The sequence below is a fragment of the Megalobrama amblycephala genome, linkage group LG16 (assembly GCF_018812025.1).
Source record: "Megalobrama amblycephala isolate DHTTF-2021 linkage group LG16, ASM1881202v1, whole genome shotgun sequence".
Classification (NCBI taxonomy): domain Eukaryota; kingdom Metazoa; phylum Chordata; class Actinopteri; order Cypriniformes; family Xenocyprididae; genus Megalobrama; species Megalobrama amblycephala.
The window spans coordinates 39,193,608-39,212,179 of record NC_063059.1 but is presented as its reverse complement, the minus strand read 5'-3'; the positions used below and the strand labels follow the sequence as shown (position 1 = coordinate 39,212,179).

The window sequence follows — 18,572 nt, the reverse complement described above, 5'->3', positions numbered from 1 at the left end:
TATCTATCTATCTATCTATCTATCATCAGGTTTTGAATCATAAATAATGAGTTATGTGTTCACCATGAAGCCATTCTAATTGATCATTCCTATTGATTGTGTAAATATCAAGGGCAAGCGGACAGCAACAAGTCTAGTAAAGTTTTAACAGTGGCTTATTGTTACACCTGAAGAATAGCAGTAATTTTACACGGATTACATGGGGATGAAATAACAGAGTCTAAAGATGTCTTTTCTTACCATTCCCTTGTGTACAGAACGTGCTTAGATGAATGTGAGGCTACTCAAGTGTCTAGCAATTATATGAGAAACAAAAAGAGAAATTTAGAAATTTACAAGTAATATTTATCTTAATAGAGCTTTTAGTGCCAAAGGGGGGAGGGGAGGGAGAAGGGCCGAAATGTGTGTTTTTCGTAACATAATGATATGAATTGTTTTTATGGTGATGAGTATTCTTTTTATATATTATAAATATATATTATAAATATACCAGACTTTGGGACTCAAAGCAATACAAACCATACGCATATACAAAGCACATCGGCTTTAGACAATATTTGTGCCAGATGAAGTTTTCTAATCTTTCTGTGAACGAGAAATCTTCCTCCGTCTCTGACGTCATATTTCGGGGAATTCAGGCCGCGTCTACGTATCGGACACATCACAACGTTTCCAAACTAGATCATTCTCATTACAAATCAATGCTTCTGTCTACACTAAAAACTATGGAAGAGGATTAGGGCCAAGCAATAATAAAAAAAATAAAACCATCTTGAGATTAAAGTTGTTAAATTTAGAGAAAAAAATCGTTAAATTTCAAGAAAAAAGTCAAAATAAAATGTTGAGAATAAACTCATTAAATTACGAGAAAAAACTCATTAAATTTCGAGAAAAAAGTCGAGATAAAATGTTGAGAATAAACTCATTAAATTACGAGAAAAAAGTCGTTAAATTACGAGAACAAATTCGTTAAATTATGAGAAAAATGTTGTTAAATTTCGAGAAAAAAGTCGAGATAAAATGTTGAGAATAAACTCATTAAATTATGAGAATAAAGTCATTAAATTATGAGAAAAAAGTCGTTAAATTACGAGAACAAATTAGTTAAATTATGAGAAAAATGTTGTTAAATTTCGAGAAAAAAGTCGAGATAAAATGTTGAGAATAAACTCATTAAATTATGAGAATAAAGTCATTAAATTACAAGAAAAAAGTTGTTAAATTACGAGAACAAGTTCGTTAAATTATGAGAAAAATGTTGTTAAATTTCGAGAAAAAAGTCGAGATAAAATGTTGAGAATAAACTCATTAAATTATGAGAATAAAGTCATTAAATTACGAGAAAAAAGTCGTTAAATTATGAGAACAAATTCGTAATTTAACGAATTTGTTCTCGTAATTTAACGACTTTTTTCTCATAATTTATTCTCAACATTTTATCTCGACTTTTTTCTCGAAATTTAACGATTTTTTTCTCGAAATTTAACAACTTTAATCTCGAGATGGTTTTATTTTTTTATTATTGCTTGGCCCTAATCCTCTTCCGTAAAAAACCATCTCAAAACTTTCAAACTTTTTTTTTTTTCACTAAATTGCAAGGTTCTCAAAATTGTGGTAAATTGTCTTTTTTAAGACTTACGAGTTGCAATTCTGATGGTATTTCTTTCTTGCGATTGCTCGCAAAGCAACTGAGAAAAAAGGTCAGAACATTGTGAGATATACTGCAAACTCGCAATTGCGAGAAATCAAGTCAGAATTGCGAGATAAAAAGTTGCAATTACCTTTTTCATTTTTTATTCCGTGGCGGAAACAAGCGTCCATAATCCACATATCTAGGCCTACTTCAGCCACATTTTCTCCTAAAAATAAAATAGATTTATTTTATTTAAAAATATAGTGCATTTGAATTATTTGCTCTTTTATGAATTTATTTTTGTTATATATTTAATTAAGTACTGACCAGATATGTTGTAGCAATACTTCACATTATAATAATGAGTATATGATTATAAATTCCACTGTAAACTGTCTCCTAACCAGGCGTGACACAATACAATCTTCTGGTAAGTTCTGCGGTGTTGCGACACCTCATCGGTCCGAAAATGTATATTAGGTATCAAATATCTTCTATGATTGTGCAGCAGATAAGACTAATTGTTTGTCATTTGAATCTTGTCCAATCGTGCCTGATTAGGATAGTGTTTGTTAGATGAACGGACTGCTGACGTGCGAGAACGTGCGATTGTGTGTTTTTTTTTTTTTTATGTAACTCTTTAAGATGATCAAAAGAATATGGTTTTAAAATCTCGTAAAACTCAGTTAGCTGCCGTCATATCGCTGAAAGGCTGAGAGAAAATGCTGTGGTTAGCGTAATTCATCCTTTCTCTTTGTTTTTGTTTGCTTTTATAACATAAATCAGGGGTCAAATTAAATCATAAATCTGTGTAATATTCCAGATGATATGTAACGTGCGTGTCATTTTGGTAATAGGCTTTAGTGTTTTGCTACAGGTACACGGGAACAGCCGGAGAGATTATTCAGATTTATTGCGGTACATTAGGAAGCAGCTGCGGTTTGTCAGGAAAGGCTTAAATTTCATTCGGCGAGATCAAAAACATGATGCTTGAAAGACCCTGTGAAATATTAATAAATCTCCCCCGGAAGGCGATTTCTTCTTTTTTCTCAGTTTCTGTTTGCGGGTTTCTCTTCATTAAGTGGGTTTATGAACATGACAGATACATTTGTCGGAGCTCTGGGTTGAATGTCAATGTTGCTGCCTATAGTAGACTCACATTGATGTTTACATTTTGCTACTTCGTGATGCTTGCTGGAGTACATGAGATCTTTTGTTAGTGGTACTGTGTGAAACACAATCATTACAGGACACGTTCTGAAAGTGTCGCACAGGTTCATGACTGAAGGACGAAACCAACTCTGTGACTCCATCTCAAGTGCTAACTTCTTTTTTGTGTATAATTCTTTGCTCTCAAGTGATCGGTTCTATTTTTCGTTATATCTATATCTATATATTGGGACTTGTGTTTGCTGATTCTCTGACGTAGAGATTCTGTAGAATGTTGATCATCATTGATGTGGTACTGCAGATGACTTTTGTTGACATTTGTTGATATTCCAGTTTCTTGCAGCTTTGTGGGGAAAATAAAAATGTGAGAAAATGCTTACAGCTGTACAAAAACATTTTTCCTTTTTCTTGACATGGAAACCATTGTGGTGTGGTATGAAATCTTTCCAATCATTATTAAAAACATGGATTGAATCCACCTGTCTCTGAGACTGCTGTGTCGACTTTTCCTACTTGGAAAAGCAGAACTTGAAGGGGATCTTTTATGCAAAATGCTCTTTTATAAGGTGTTTGAACACAGATGTGTGTGTAAATAACCAGCCTATACTAGTAAAAATCTGCCTCCGTCTCAGTCCTTTTTTTATAATCCCCATAAATCATGAAGACTCTCCAAATGCGCTGTTCCAGATTTCACCAAAAAACATTACAAATGTTCTGTTATTGGATTTACCAGCAAACATAAGAGTCTCTGAGCCACTGAGGACACCGTGGCTGAATTTCAATTATGGAGGAAATGTGCCGAAGAAAGTCTGTAAAGTTATATATTTGCGCAAATCATTTTACAACGGACTGCTTCACCAACGAGGGTCAATTCAACACAAAAGATGAACATGACGGCACATGCTAGTGGATGAGTTGAATCAACTCCACAGCAACTACATAAATTTATCCACTAACCATTCAGAAACGTCCAGTTTCATTCTAAAAGTTGTAACTTCTTCCTGAGTCTCTCCATCAGTGTCGACTCCGGTTTGAACAATGTAAGGCTGAACACCGTTACTGACAATCCTCATTTTGGCTGCGTGAGATTCTCCAGCTTTGTTGTTGTTGAGCTGTTAAAGCTCCGCCCTCTTCTGGAGCAGCAGCTCATTTGCATTTAAAGGGACACACACAAAAACGGTGTGTTTTTGCTCACACCCACATAAGGGCAAATTTGACAAGCTATAATAAATGATCTGTGGAGTATTTTGAGCTGAAACTTCACAGACACATTTTGGGGAAACCAGAGACTTATATTACATCTTGTGAAAAGGGGCATTATAGGATCCCTTTAAAGTCCCAAACTTCCAACTTCATGCTGAAATCCACAAGGTAGAAATCGTGTTCTCCCTCGGTGGAATTCTGTTCCCTGCCCCCAACACTATGCCACTGCCCCTAAAGGCCCCCGATATACTTCAAGCGAAGTTATTTTCCGTTCTTCACTAGGAGTAAAACAAAGTTCTAAATGCATGAGCTGTGATATACTGTAATCAAACATCTGACGCCACCCACACTGCTGAGAGCGACGTTTAGATGAATATGTAAAAATGTTGCATGCTTTCCTCTCAGGAACAAAATAAACACAACAGCAACAGTTTGAGAAACTAACAAGAGTTTTTTAATAAAGCATCTGATCATGGCAACATGGATATGTTTGTTTGCATGAGCTCTGTAATTCGGCACTCCAGTAAAGTCACGTCACATTTATATTATAACACTTTATAAAACAGATTGCTAAAAATCAGGCAGCTTTACCATATTAAACATGAAAAACAGTGTCAGTCTCTCATTTCATCAGAAGTTTCAACTTCGTTTCCTACTATAAAGCAGCTCTCCAGTGTTCATGTTTTCACTCGCGGACGTCTGATTTTACGAGTGAAAGAAGGCGGAGCCTCAGCGCACACCTACCTTACGTAATGGCCATGGACCAATGTAGTCCAAAGGTGTTTACCAGCCGAAGCAAACTTTTCCAGAAAGTTTGCTTTGGCAAGCTGTTTTCAAACTTCCAAAACGAACTCCAAATGAACTGATTTTGTTCAAAATGACGTCACATCAGTTCGTTCTTCGATTTCGTTTGAATTATATCAGGGCCTTAAACCTCACTCCCATCTGGGTCACGGCACCAATGTATAATTGGTCCTACTTGGACCCGCTCTGAGCGGGATTCGAACAAGCACCAACAAGGACGCTAAAAACCACAACCACTAGCGTCACCTTGAGGCCAGGGGAGTGAGGTTTATCTGCACAGCTCTTACTAGCAGGTCTCTGTTACACACAGGGTGAGTTATTTATGCATTTGGTATCTGCTTTTATCCAAATCGACTTGTATGTAACAACGCATTCAAGGCATATATATCATCATGCATTCTCTGGGAATCGAACCCATGAGCTTAACATTGCATGCTCTACTGTTTGAGCTACAAGAAAGCTGGTTAATGATCACTTTTAAACAAATAAATACATCAGAAAATCAAAGTTCATATATTGTATGATAATCAAACCTCAAACAAACATCTGAACAATGTGTAAAACAGTAAATAATCTTCTATGTGGATAGTGGCGGAAGTGCTCAATAAATGTGCATTGCTGTTTTGTTTCTTTACACATCATCTTCCATCTTCAACTCAACGTCTGAGATATTGCAGCATAAGTTGGCTCCAGTGTAATCCGTTATTATTGGTTGACTGCTTAAATACGACGCTATTGAATAAAGACTGTTATTGTATCTCCCCGTATCAGAGCTCATAGCCACCAGACTCCACAATGAGCCTCATTCATCTCAGAATGAGTTTGTGTGCGAATTGTTCATGCAACCATTCTTACGTAAATTGTCGCAGTGAATTGAATTTGACAATTTACGTAAGAATAGTTTCAGTTCAGCAGAAAAATACTCAAACTCTGAAGCAGCGACAGACTGATAAACATATGAATGAAAGTGCGTCAGTATGATTTTCCATCACTCAAACAAATGTCTTGCTCTCACCCCCACACATACACATGCCGTGGCTTGTGTAGAAGTGGGCGGTAGCTTCCACTATCCAGTTTTCATTCTCTTTTAAAGACGCTGAGCATCGAACAAGCTTGGCATCTTTAAAACCCTTGGCTCTTCTCCTCTCATGTAGAGCCGTGCACCACCATTTAGGTTTTTTCCCCACTCTGTGCCCTTGTGACTTGACAAATCTGAAGCATTCATGAAATATATAAATAAACCAAAATGCAGGGGACAATATTTGAACAATCTCTCTCTGTGGGGGGAGGATTGAAAGTGTGTTGACGTGAAGGATGTCGCCTGCAGCCATTTGAAAAGTTTCAATGCTATCAATGGATTTGAGCTTTATAAACAGATATTATTCATCTGTTGCTATTGCCCAAACCTTTAGATGAAGGAGTCTGGCCTTGGGGCCGAAAAAAAAATGTATTGAAAATATAAATGATAACCAAGATACTCATAATTTAAAGCTAAAATGTGTCATTTCTGTTCACTAGCATCAATGAAAGGAACTGCAAAAATGATTATTGTTTTTCTAACAGCTCTAGATCAGCTGAAGAACAAGAGACGGCTACTAATTTATTTGTTGTTTTGAGTATTTTTCATGTAGAAGAGGTCTTTTCCTCAAAAGCGCTGTGCTGCAAAGCTGCTGCATAAACAGCTTCGCTGGAGCTTTTGTTTCTCACTCATGATGGAGATCGAACTCTCGCACTGCATGAGACCTTTATTTTACCAGCCCAAATCATTAACCAGCAGACCAGCCGTGCACTCCATCATTTCAGCTGTGTGTTTCACTTCCAAGCTCATTTATCAGCACTACACACACACACACACACACACACACACACGGCAAACTCATGTGACTGAACATGCAAAGCAAGAATGGCTTCAGTATGTTCGACATGTACTAGCATCCTGCTTACTGCATGGAATATACAGTACAGTCCAAAAGTTTGGAACCACTAAGATTTTTAATGTTTTTAAAAGAAGTTTCGTCTGCTCACCAAGGCTACATTTATTTAATTAAAAATACAGTAAAAAACTGTAATATTGTGAAATATTATTACAATTTAAAATAACTGTTTTCTATTTGAATATATTTCATAAAGTAATTTATTCCTGTGATGCAAAGCTGAATTTTCAGCATCATTACTCCAGTCTTCAGTGTCACATGATCCTTCAGAAATCATTCTAATATGCTGATCTGCTGCTCAAGAAACATTTAATGTGTACAATTGTACAAAATATTTGTGTACAATATTTTTTTTCAGGATTATTTGATGAATAGAAAGTTCAAAAGAACAGTGTTTATCTGAAATCTAATCTTTTGTAACATTATAAATGTCTTTACTGCCACTTTTGATTGATTTAATGCATCCTTGCTGAATAAAAGTATTCATTTCTTTAATTTCTTTTCAAAAAAATAAAAATAAAAATTCTTACTGACCCCAAACTTTTGAACGGTAGTGTATAATGCTACAGAAGCTTTGTATTTCAGATAAATGCTGTTCTTTTGAACTTTCTATTCATCAAATAATGCTGAAAAAAGAAGTACACAACTGTTTTCAACATTGAAAATAATCATAAATGTTTATTGAGCAGCAAATCAGCATATTAGAATGATTTCTGAAGGATCATGTGACACTGAAGACTGGAGTAACGATGCTGAAAATTCAGCTTTGCATCACAGGAATAAATTACTTTGTCAAATATATTTAAATAGAAGACAGTTATTTTAAATTGTAATAATATTTCACAATATTACTGTTTTTTACTGTATTTTTAATTAAATAAATGTATTAAATAAATGTAGCCTTGGTGAGCAGACGAAACTTCTTTTAAAAACATTAAAAATCTTAGTGGTTCCAAACTTTTGGACTGTACTGTATATATATATACACTATTGGAGTGTTGAGGTCACATGACCTTACTTAGCAAGTTATAAATACAGTTCCTTGCATTTTTAATTACATTTAGTGTAAAAATGCATTTACTTTTGGCAGTGTGATCAAATAATCTATTCCAGACAGAGATGTTAAAACTCATGGTTAAAGGGGTGGTTGATTATGATTTCACTTTTTTAACTTTAGTTAGTGTGTAATGTTGCTGTTTGAGCATAAACAACATCTGCAAAGTTACGACGCTCAAAGTTCAATGCAAAGGGAGATATTTTCTTTTACAGAATTTGCTGTTTAAGGACTACAACAAAAGGCTGGTAGGGACTACAACGAGCTTCTTCCTGGGTTAGTGACATCAGAAACCCTCAAATTTACATAAACCCCGCCCCCAATAACATGCAACAAAGGGGGCGGGGCCATGTTGGTCTGCTTTAGAGAAGAGGAAGAGTTGTTGTAGTAGAGTGTTGTTGACATGCCGTCATTTTACACCGGACTGCTTCACAAACGAGGGTCAATTCAACACAAAAGATGAACATGACGGCACATGCTAGTGGATGAGTTGAATCAACTCCACAGCAACTACATAAATTTATCCACTAACCATTCAGAAACGTCCAGTTTCATTCTAAAAGTTGTAACTTCTTCCTGAGTCTCTCCATCATTGTCGACTCCGGTTTGATCAATGTAAGGCTGAACACCGTTACTGACAATCCTCATTTTGGCTGCGTGAGATTTTCCAGCTTTGTTGTTGTTGAGCTGTTAAAGCTCCGCCCTCTTCTGGAGCAGCAGCTCATTTGCATTTAAAGGGACACACACAAAAACGGTGTGTTTTTGCTCACACCCAAATAGGGGCAAATTTGACAAGCAATAATAAATGATCTGTGGGGTATTTTGAGCTGAAACTTCACAGACACATTCTGGAGACACCAGAGACTTGTGAAAAGGAGCAATATAGCTCCCCTTTAATATTTCTTTCTGGTTCATGCATCACACTTGAAATGCACTGCATTGTGACAGATGCACCTTCTCTATGCATACAGAAAAATTATATATTAATGCATACTGTGTACTATAGAAATAGTAAGTGTTGGTATGAGATGCATCTGTGTGTTTTAACACTGTACTGGAGTGACAGCAGATGGCAAGCTTATGTAATTACGTGTGGGCGAGAGCAACGAACAGCAACACGTTTGAATTCAAGACCCTGAGATCACATGTCATTCAAACACACACACACACACACGCACCATGAAAATGTGTGGTGATCACACTAATCACATATAAGACCACTTCAGAAGAACACACACACACACACACACACACACACACACACACACAGCTGTTCATTTGAAGTGCACCCACACTTGAAGCCCTGGGTAATGCTGTTGCATTTGTCTTAAAGGCAAATGTGTAATTTTACTTGTACTATATGTGCTCATCTGTAACAGAAGAACATTACTAGGCTTGGGTATCGAATATCGAGAATCGATTGGAACCGGGACTAGCTTTGCGATTTTCCCAGAATCGTTCAAAAGTTTAAATTTTGATTCCTTGTTTCGATTCACAGTCCGCCGACTGGAAGAAGAAACCGCTGAACACCAACGAAGAAAGCGTCCACCGGAAGTGTTGGCATAACCGAGTGAGTCGGACATGGATAGCGTGCGTCGGCGGTTCAAGGTGTGGCTTCACTTTTCTAAACAGAAAGAAATCTCGGCAAAATGCAACATTTGCGGCAAGATTGTTTCGTGCATAGGAGGGTGCACGTCGAACATGATAAAGCACCTCAGAGCAGTGGCGGTACGCATGTCTGTGAGGCCCCCCCGCAAAGAATGAGATGGGCCCCTCCCACAAGCAGTGATGTCATGTATTAAAATTTGTTGTGCACCTGAGTCCGTCTCAACCACAGTTTACAAAAACTGATTTAACAGTGAATCATGTGCTGAATTGTCATTGCACTGATTCATTTGATGTTATTATTGAATAATATTATATATGCTATATAGGCCTAGCCTATATGTTTAGTGATTTTGATATCGCAGACTAAAATACCGGCAGGAATAAATATTTAGGCTAATTTCCTCATTAAAACCAAAGGTGTTCATCAGTGATTGTACATCAAGAGCAAGGACACATTGTGTGCATTTTGTTTTGTGCTTTTACCAGAACAAAACGCTCAATTGTCTGTTGCATGAGAACTGATAACAGCAGCAACGAGCACTGGCCAGGATTTCAGAAACAACACACTCCAGCGGATAGATCGCCTATTATTTAACACAGACCTACAAATTTCTTTTCGAATGGAGATGTTTCTTTCTTTTAGGTACAATTATTCGCTGAGTTTAAGTTCACTTTTGAGACGTTTCAGAAAGATTCTCGCAGAGAGACATGCTGAAAGCACACCCTGTTTTTTTCTTTATTTTATTTTACAAAAGCACAAGGTTTTGTTGTTATTGTGAGCGTACACAAATAAAAGTAGACCATTTGTAGTCTTGCACTAATCTAGGCAATCGCCAAAAATGACGGAAGGCCTGTTTTAAGTTGTTTCAGCTGTCATGAGGAAAAAATCCATCAGAACGCGCCGGCGCTTTCGTCGGCCAGAGGGATAAAAATAGCCAATTTAGTTTCATATTTATATTTAAATATTGGGCTATAGCCTAATATTATTATTATTTTTTAAATTTCACCTATGTTTTGATTATGAAAAGTGAACATCATGACGGATGTGCGATGTCGGGAGACATGCAGCGAGTTTGACCACTTCATTAAGTTTTGTTTTATAGTAAGTCTTTCTTTAAAGTGAATTTCGTTTTGTAGAAATTGTATCTTAATTTCAATCAATGTTTCATCAACCAATTGCCTGTATTTAATAAATAGGAAGAAAACCAAGAAAGTCGGGTGTGGAATGGATTGAAGTGCGTAACAAACGAACCCATGTTTCCGCGGCCTTTGAATAAGGCTGAAGCAATAGACGTCTTTTTGTTTTTATTAAATTTCTTTATTAGGCTACTTTATTACATGTCTTTTTTACTTAATTAACTGATAAGATATTTTTGGTCTAACAATATATTTTAGCTGGTCTAAATTCTAAGTTAGACACAAATTTGCGTATAGGCTATAAGGTTCCCTTCAGACAAGCGCGTAAATTGCTGTTTCGGACGCAAATTTTCAGTAATTTCGATCGGTGCATCAAATGATATAGGCCTAAACTAAATTAATAAATTCATAACTAAATTCAAGTTCATAGATTTGATATTTATATTGTAGTTGAAAACAGCCCTGTGAGAAATTCATAGTAAAGTTCATAAAAAGTAAAAAGTTCATAGAATTAAAATTGATGGAGAAGGTCAGACTATTTCCTTCAGAAAGACCGTTGGTTACCTAGCTCATTTAAAATATCCTAAACTTTTTTGACCCTGCCTCTTAAAAAAAAGAATCGGAATCGAGAATCGTTAGGAACCAGAATCGAAACAAGGAATCGGAATCGTTCAAATTCAAACGATACCCAACCCTAAACATTACTGAATAATAATAATGGCTTTGTTCAAATGCATGCAACCACACTATTCCTGCAGTATCTAGTATGTACTATACTGTGCATACATACACTGTCAGAAAAATGTGTAATTTTTATAGACAACCTTGCACATACACTGCCCTCCAAAAGTTTGGAAACACCCCTGGCAAAGTGTGGTTTTGGACTATATCAGCATAAATCCTTATCATTTTTTGGTGCAAATACATAACAGTAACTTGACATTATCATTGAAGACCAGCAATAATAATTTTCATTTTGAGTACATAATAATGGCAATATATACATGTCAAAGTCAGACACGCCCCTTTTCCAGCTGTGGTTACTGGTTTAAACTTGGCCCAGGTTTGTAAAAGATTTTTGGGTCAGCACACCTTAATAGGTGTGCGATTTTGATGAATCAAAAATTTAAGGTTTTTCTCTGTATAAACTGTTTATGTAATAAAATATGTTTTTGTAGTTTGTGTTGTCCCTTATCAGTGCAAAATTATCACAAATTAAAAAGGATTCATGCCAATATTGTCATTATTGTAAATAATCTACAAATCTGTTGAACCCCCAAAGTAAATTTTTTTGCACATTTTTTTCTGATAGTGAATGCTAATTTTCTGTATGCACTGTATTACTGTATTTTCTCTAATGTTCCTGATAAAGCATGATCAGGTCATGGGATTGATGCATATATTGACAAGAAGTATACCTTGAATATGCTAAGTTGCCTTGCCTTTCTTGAAAAGGATATAAAATTTAGCATACTTTTCAAAAGATTAAATTAATTTGTATAGTGGTTTAAACCTAAATTAAATGCAACTAGTTGAACCATTTAAGTAGTATCTTTATATGTAATTTCATAATTATGAGTATTGTCTTTTGCAATGCACTTTAAATGTATTATCAAATAACACATACAGTTAAAACTATAATCAAATTGTGCTTTAGTCAACATCTAAATAAGTGGTTGCAAGTACAACAAAAGTTTATTTTTTATTTATTTAATTTTATGTAAAGTAAAACTTTTAATTTCACATTTTTATAAAGTGCATTTTTTAAAAGTGTACTTGCGTGTGTTAAGAAACAGCCATGAAAGTGTACTGACTTTAAACTCCCCTTGTGGTGAAAATCAAGATTTTAATGTTGTTTATATGTCAATGTTGTGTTTTTAATACGCTTTAAGACAAACCTTGTGCAAATTCAGAAGTCAACTGAGTATTTTTTCTCCTTAATTTGCAAGTCATTTCATCATTATTATGTGATTCTTTTGTCTTCTCAGGTGTAAATGGCCCATTATTCATGCAGATTCACGCCTCCACGCATACTGTGTTTCTTGACAAAAAGTGTCTTACAAAAACTAAATCAATATATTGTTTTATATGAAGGAGTAGGCAGCATAATTTTTACATAATTCTGAAGCAAAAACTCTAGTCTACAACCTCCAATACCCCAAAGTCTTGTGAACACAGATTTAATATACTTTTTTTGGCCTTATTTCAGTGACTTAAGTTTTTTGTTTTTTCAATAACCACGCATAAACATTATTCCTTCAAAAATACAAACATGTACTTACATGTTCCTCACATATTATTGTAGCCTAGTTTGTGCTGAATACAGTGTAATGACACTTTTGTCATTTATATGTTTATGAACAACTGAAAAAAGCACAAATGTCAGGGCATGTCAAAACTTCTCCAAGCCCCAAATCAGCCTCAGACTTCAGAGGGTTAAAACTGCAGTGAACCAAAGGCAGTCTCAAAAACGCGGTTTACCTTGTAACCAATCACGTCAACGAGTGGATCTCTGAGCTGGTGTGAGTGAGTGGAGGCGGGGCTAATTTGCATATTCATAGAACCGCATATACTAAATGAGGCAAGGGCGTAGAGTTACATTCAAGCTATTTTAAGGCATGAATATATTTTTTCAAGGAAAAAACATTTAAATATGTCATTTTGCTGCTCAAAGATGAGTTTTAAGAGATAAAATTATTGACTTTTATTTCATTAATACTATATTATCTGCAAGTACAGTTTGTTTAAATATACATTTATGATTTGAAGTACACTACAAGTGCAAATTCAATACAATTAATCACACTTCTTTTTCACAAGGGTTGATAAAAGCATCTGCCAAATGCATAATTGTAAATAATGTGCAGTATACAATAGAATAAATAGTATGCAGTGCAGTTTGCTAGTACTGTGATCTCTCCTTTTCATTTCCCATTTCACAAGCGCAACAGCGACAGGAAACAGCTCTTAAATCATATTCTCGTTAGTGTCAATGATACAGCAATGACTGAAAACAATTCTGACAGACGAAACCCTAGTGCCGCACCAGGACTCCAAATAAAACGGCTGTTTTAAAGTGGACACACTCAAACCCTCACTTCCTTCTGTTTCTCACTGTCTTCCTAACACACACACACTGGCAGTGCATCTAAATAGCCCGAGTGACTAATTCCTGTGCATTTCAGCGTTCTGCGCTGTCTATTCTGGGCTGTTAGGATGGAGTGTGTGAATCATAGTCGTTGTGGTAATTGCTTCTCTTTGTCTTCCCCCACCCCGCTCCGTTCTGATTGGTTAATGAGGCTCGTTAAATGCACCAGCTTGTTCATTCAGTAGAAGAGACAGCTGAGCTCAGAGGGGGACGTCAGATGGCCTTTTCTGTCTTAAACAGCTCTAAATTTAATCAGCCAATAGCATTAAGGAAAAAATAACATTGGCAATGTTTGTTGGCTTCATATATTTAGTTTGCTTACTGCATCATTACATGTTTAAAGCACTAATGGGGTGAGGAAGTTTTCGTCCATAAAGCAGCGGGGCACATTATTGTTCCCAAAGGTCAAAATGTCTAAAACGCTGCTAAAAACATTAATGAATTAGTGTGTGTGTACATTCTGCACCCGGCGGAAAGAAAAACAGCAGCCTGGCAATTATATCTGGGGGTTTTTCAGCCTGCTGAAATTGTGTTGGATGTTTTTCAACCCTCAGGTGCAGAAACTCGCATCTGAATGTTCCTGCAACTGTATAAAGCGTATGAATGTTTAATGGGGCAAGCATTGACAAGTTTATGATTGGTTGTCACTGTCTTCAGTAAAAACTGCAACATTACTTAGTTTAAATTGAATTGAGAAAATGAGACTCTCACTGATGGAATCTGCGCAATAAAATCAAACCATATACTGAAGAAAAGCACTTTTGTGACTCACACAACGTCTAACAACTTTTATCTCAACTGAAAATTTACCATCAGAAGTTTATTCTGCTGATGAGACTAAAGTGTTTGTTTTTCCAGAACTCCATTCAGTGACGTGGTTTAAAAGTGACCTTAAAATAGAGATAATGGAGAACATGGATTTAAACTAAATATGTTAACCCAGGGCTAAGTGTAGTTTGAGGCAACTGAATAGTATATGTAGTTTAGTCATGAAACTCTAGATGGCACAGGCTGATGGGTCCTTAAAGGAACACTCAACTTTTTTTTGAAAATAGGCTCATTTTCTAACTCCCCTAAAATTAAACAGTTGAGTTTTACCGTTTTCGAATCCATTCAGCCGATCTTCGGGTCTGGCGGTACCACTTTTAGGATAGCTTAGCATAGTTCATTGGATCTGATTAGACCGTTAGCATCTCGCTCAAAAATTACCAAAGAGTTTCAATATTTTTCCTATTTTTTCCTATTCCTAATAATCAAGGACCGTACCATGGATGCAGCAGGCACAATGATATTACACAGCAGCTGTGACCCCTGGGAGGGAGCATGCCTTGCAACCATGGAGACGTTTGTGAGAGACACTGCGTAATATCATTGCACCTGCCGCACCCATGGTATGGCAAAAAGTTCCTTGATTATTACGCCGAAATGAGAGTATAGTTCCTAGCCATATCGGCCTAGAAAAAACTCTTCATTTTCCGTCGGTCTCAGTACACAATGTAACTACAGAAGAGTCGAGTTTTAAATAGGAAAAATATTGAAACTCTTTGGTCATTTTTGAGCGAGATGCTAACGGTCTAATCAGATTCAATGAACTATGCTAAGCTATGCTAAAAGTGGTACCGCCGACCCGGAGATCGGCTGAATGGATCCGAAAACGGTAAAACTCAACTGTTTAACTCTAGTGGAGTTGGAAAATGAGCCTATTTTCATAAAAAGTGGAGTGTTCCTTTAATGCAAGCTGATGATAATTACAGCATTAAAGGGATAGTTCACACAAAAATGAAAATGTGATGTTTATCTGCTTACCCCCAGGTCATCCAAGATATAGGTGACTTTGTTTATTCAGTAGAACACAATTGATGATTTTTAACTTCAACCGTTGTCGTCTGTCAGTCGTATAATGCATGTCAGTGGGAACTTCGTCTATAAGAGTAAAAAAAACATGCACAGACAAATCCAAATTAAACCCTGCGGCTCATGACGACACATTGATGTCCTAAGATACGAAACCATCGGTTTGTGCAAGAAACCGAACAGTATTTATATAATTTTTCTACCTCTAATACACCACTATGTCCAACTGCCTTGAGCATCCGGTGTATGAGGTCTGAAAACGCGTTCTGAATGCCGGAAGTGATCTCTCGCACTCATTGACGTAAACGCGCGAGAGATCACTTCAGTGCATTGGTATATCGGTTGGTGAGGTTCAGACCTCACCAACCGATATAAATACTGTTTGGTTTCTTGCACAAACCGATCGTTTCGTGTCTTAGGACATCAATGTGTCGTCACGAGCCGCAGGGTTTAATTTGGATTTGTCTGTGCATGTTTTTTTTACTCTTATAGATGGAGTTCCTATTGACATGCATTATATGACTGACAGACGGCAACGGTTGGAGTTAAAAATCATCATTTGTGTTCTACTGAAGAAACAAAGTGACCTACATCTTGGATGCCCTGGAGTAAGGAGATAGAACATCACAATTTTCATTTTTGGGTGAAACTATCCCTTTAACTGACTGGTTCATGTCACTTCTGCTCCACCTGTATAGATTTGCAGTGCGTTATTGATATATGCTATTTGTGCAGCAGCACTATGTCTTACTCGCAGCAGCAGATCGGCATATGTATTGGCAGTAGCAAGTTCCTGTACTTGCTCTGCAGCAGCAGCATAGCAGATCTATTCCACCAAGACCAAATACATTAACATTGTCATTACCATGCAAAAAATCTACAGAGAGTTGTCAAGTTTTAACTCTTTTTTTAGAACAAAATGTTGTGTTGGTTTTGTATAAAATGGTAACACAAGAGCAGTGGTCTAAGGTGCCTTTTATATGACAGGTTTCAACTAAAGAAGGAAAACTTTTTATGCGTTTTGGATGTTCATTTACACAACAACAGCGTTGTGGGGGCCTCAAAACGTAAATTTTTGAAAACAGGTTTCAAAGTGCAAGTTTTTGAAAACAATACAGTTATCATCTGTGTAAACTACAAAAAAGCAAATTTGTGAAAATGGTGACACGCATATTACGTGTTCAGTCTATAGGCCTATGTGTTTTTTACAAAGTGACATCGCCGTCTACTGGCCTGGCAGCAGAATACAGCGTTTTTAATCATTTTTGTGGATCCATGTGAACGGGGATCTTTTGACAATGTTGTTGCCTGTACTTGAAAAACACAAAGGAAAAACTTTTCTGTTTTTAGTATATAGTTGTCATGTAATGTACCTTTAAAGCTGAAGTCTGTAAGTTTTGCCTCTTTGTCGCCATCTCTGTTTGAAACCTGCAATTGCAGTTATTTGCGGAATTATCATCTTTATGTGGGTTGTGCCTCGGCACGGCTCCGGATAAATCCAATGTTTGCTGTCAGTCACCACATCGGTGCGGATACTCTACTTCAGAATCACAGATTGTAGTCTTGGAAGTATGACCAAAATAAGGATTTTCACCGAAAAATGTCATCTGAACAAGCATCATGTCTGCTACTTTTGTTCAAATCAACAGAGAAAAAAAGCATTACAATAAATCACGCTGTCAATGGTGATTAAATCTAATAATCGCTTAGCTCGGATCACATTAAACCGTGCAAATCATTATTACTTGTTATTCTTTGAATGGGTGAATTCTCCAGTTGTCACTGATGATTGTCATTTGGACCTTTCTGGATTACTAGGGCTGGGTAATGACACAATTTTCACGATTCGATTAGATTACTATTCACATGCTTTCGATTAGATTCGATTACGATTTCGATTCGATTCGATATTGATTATTTTGGATGTAGTATTTCAGTTTCAGTACATGGCAAATTTTTTAGTGGAAAAATATCTCTTAACTAATGCTGTAAACTACACATGAGAGTCAGCTTGGTATTACTATAATAATATTGAAGGTTAAATTAACTTATTTATATACAAACACTTAAATTACACTCAATGATGTTTTTATAATAAATAAAGTTTAGAATTACATAATCATATTTCTACTCCAATTCGATTTTTTTGAAATATAAACATTTAAATTGTGGCTGTCATAACTGATTTATTCAAACATGCATTAAATATTGTAGAACATTAAAAATGATAATGAATATGTAACGGTTCATAGCTATATTTATCAGAATGTTGCTTTCTAGAGTTCATTTTCTAGCTGACTAATGAGTTTATGGTCACTGAATATGTTTTTCTGAGGTAAATGTGACGTTACGTGACATTGTTTACAAGCTGATTTAATGACGTCTTTCCGAGGTTGAAACACTGATTGAGCGATTACACGAGACATGATATGGATTTCAGTAAGTTGTACTGTATATTTTAACATACCTTCAGATGTTTAGTCTTGTTTATTTCGCACTGTAACTGGTATTAAAGTGGAGGAGAGGATGATCACATGCTTCTCTTTAACTGAGGCGCTAAAGCGATCTGTCACGCCACATTAAACAGCGCCAAAACGGTATTTATTTTTGGAATCTCATAATAAGATGGACGTCATCTGAAATCTGAGACTTTGCTTCATATCAAAACTAACAAAGCACAAAGATTATTGCGATTTATTGGATGGGAGGCGCTACATATTCTGCTCATTCATCAACTGAAAACAGACTAGACTAATCGATTCTTGGGATTTAAGAATCGATATCGGTTCATAAAAATTAGAATCGATTAAAATCGAGAAATCTATATTTTTTACCCAGCCCTATGGATTACAATCCACCATTAAAATTATAATTTTAATTATTTCAGCTGCTGTGAGAAAAGGCTATAAATGATTCGTCATCCTCACATGCGATATAGTCTATTAGCTGGGACTCCTTCTTCATGTAAACAGACGTGACGTAATGATGCAAAGACAAACGGATGCAAGCTCGAATTTCCCTCAGAAA

General features: G+C 36.2%; 1 long non-coding RNA gene across 1 annotated transcript in view; it reads right to left on the bottom strand.

The window, feature by feature from the left end:
* The window catches only part of LOC125248731, a 43,760-nt gene that overhangs the window by 7,549 nt on the left and 17,639 nt on the right, over nucleotides 1-18,572 (bottom strand). The window lies entirely within an intron of this gene.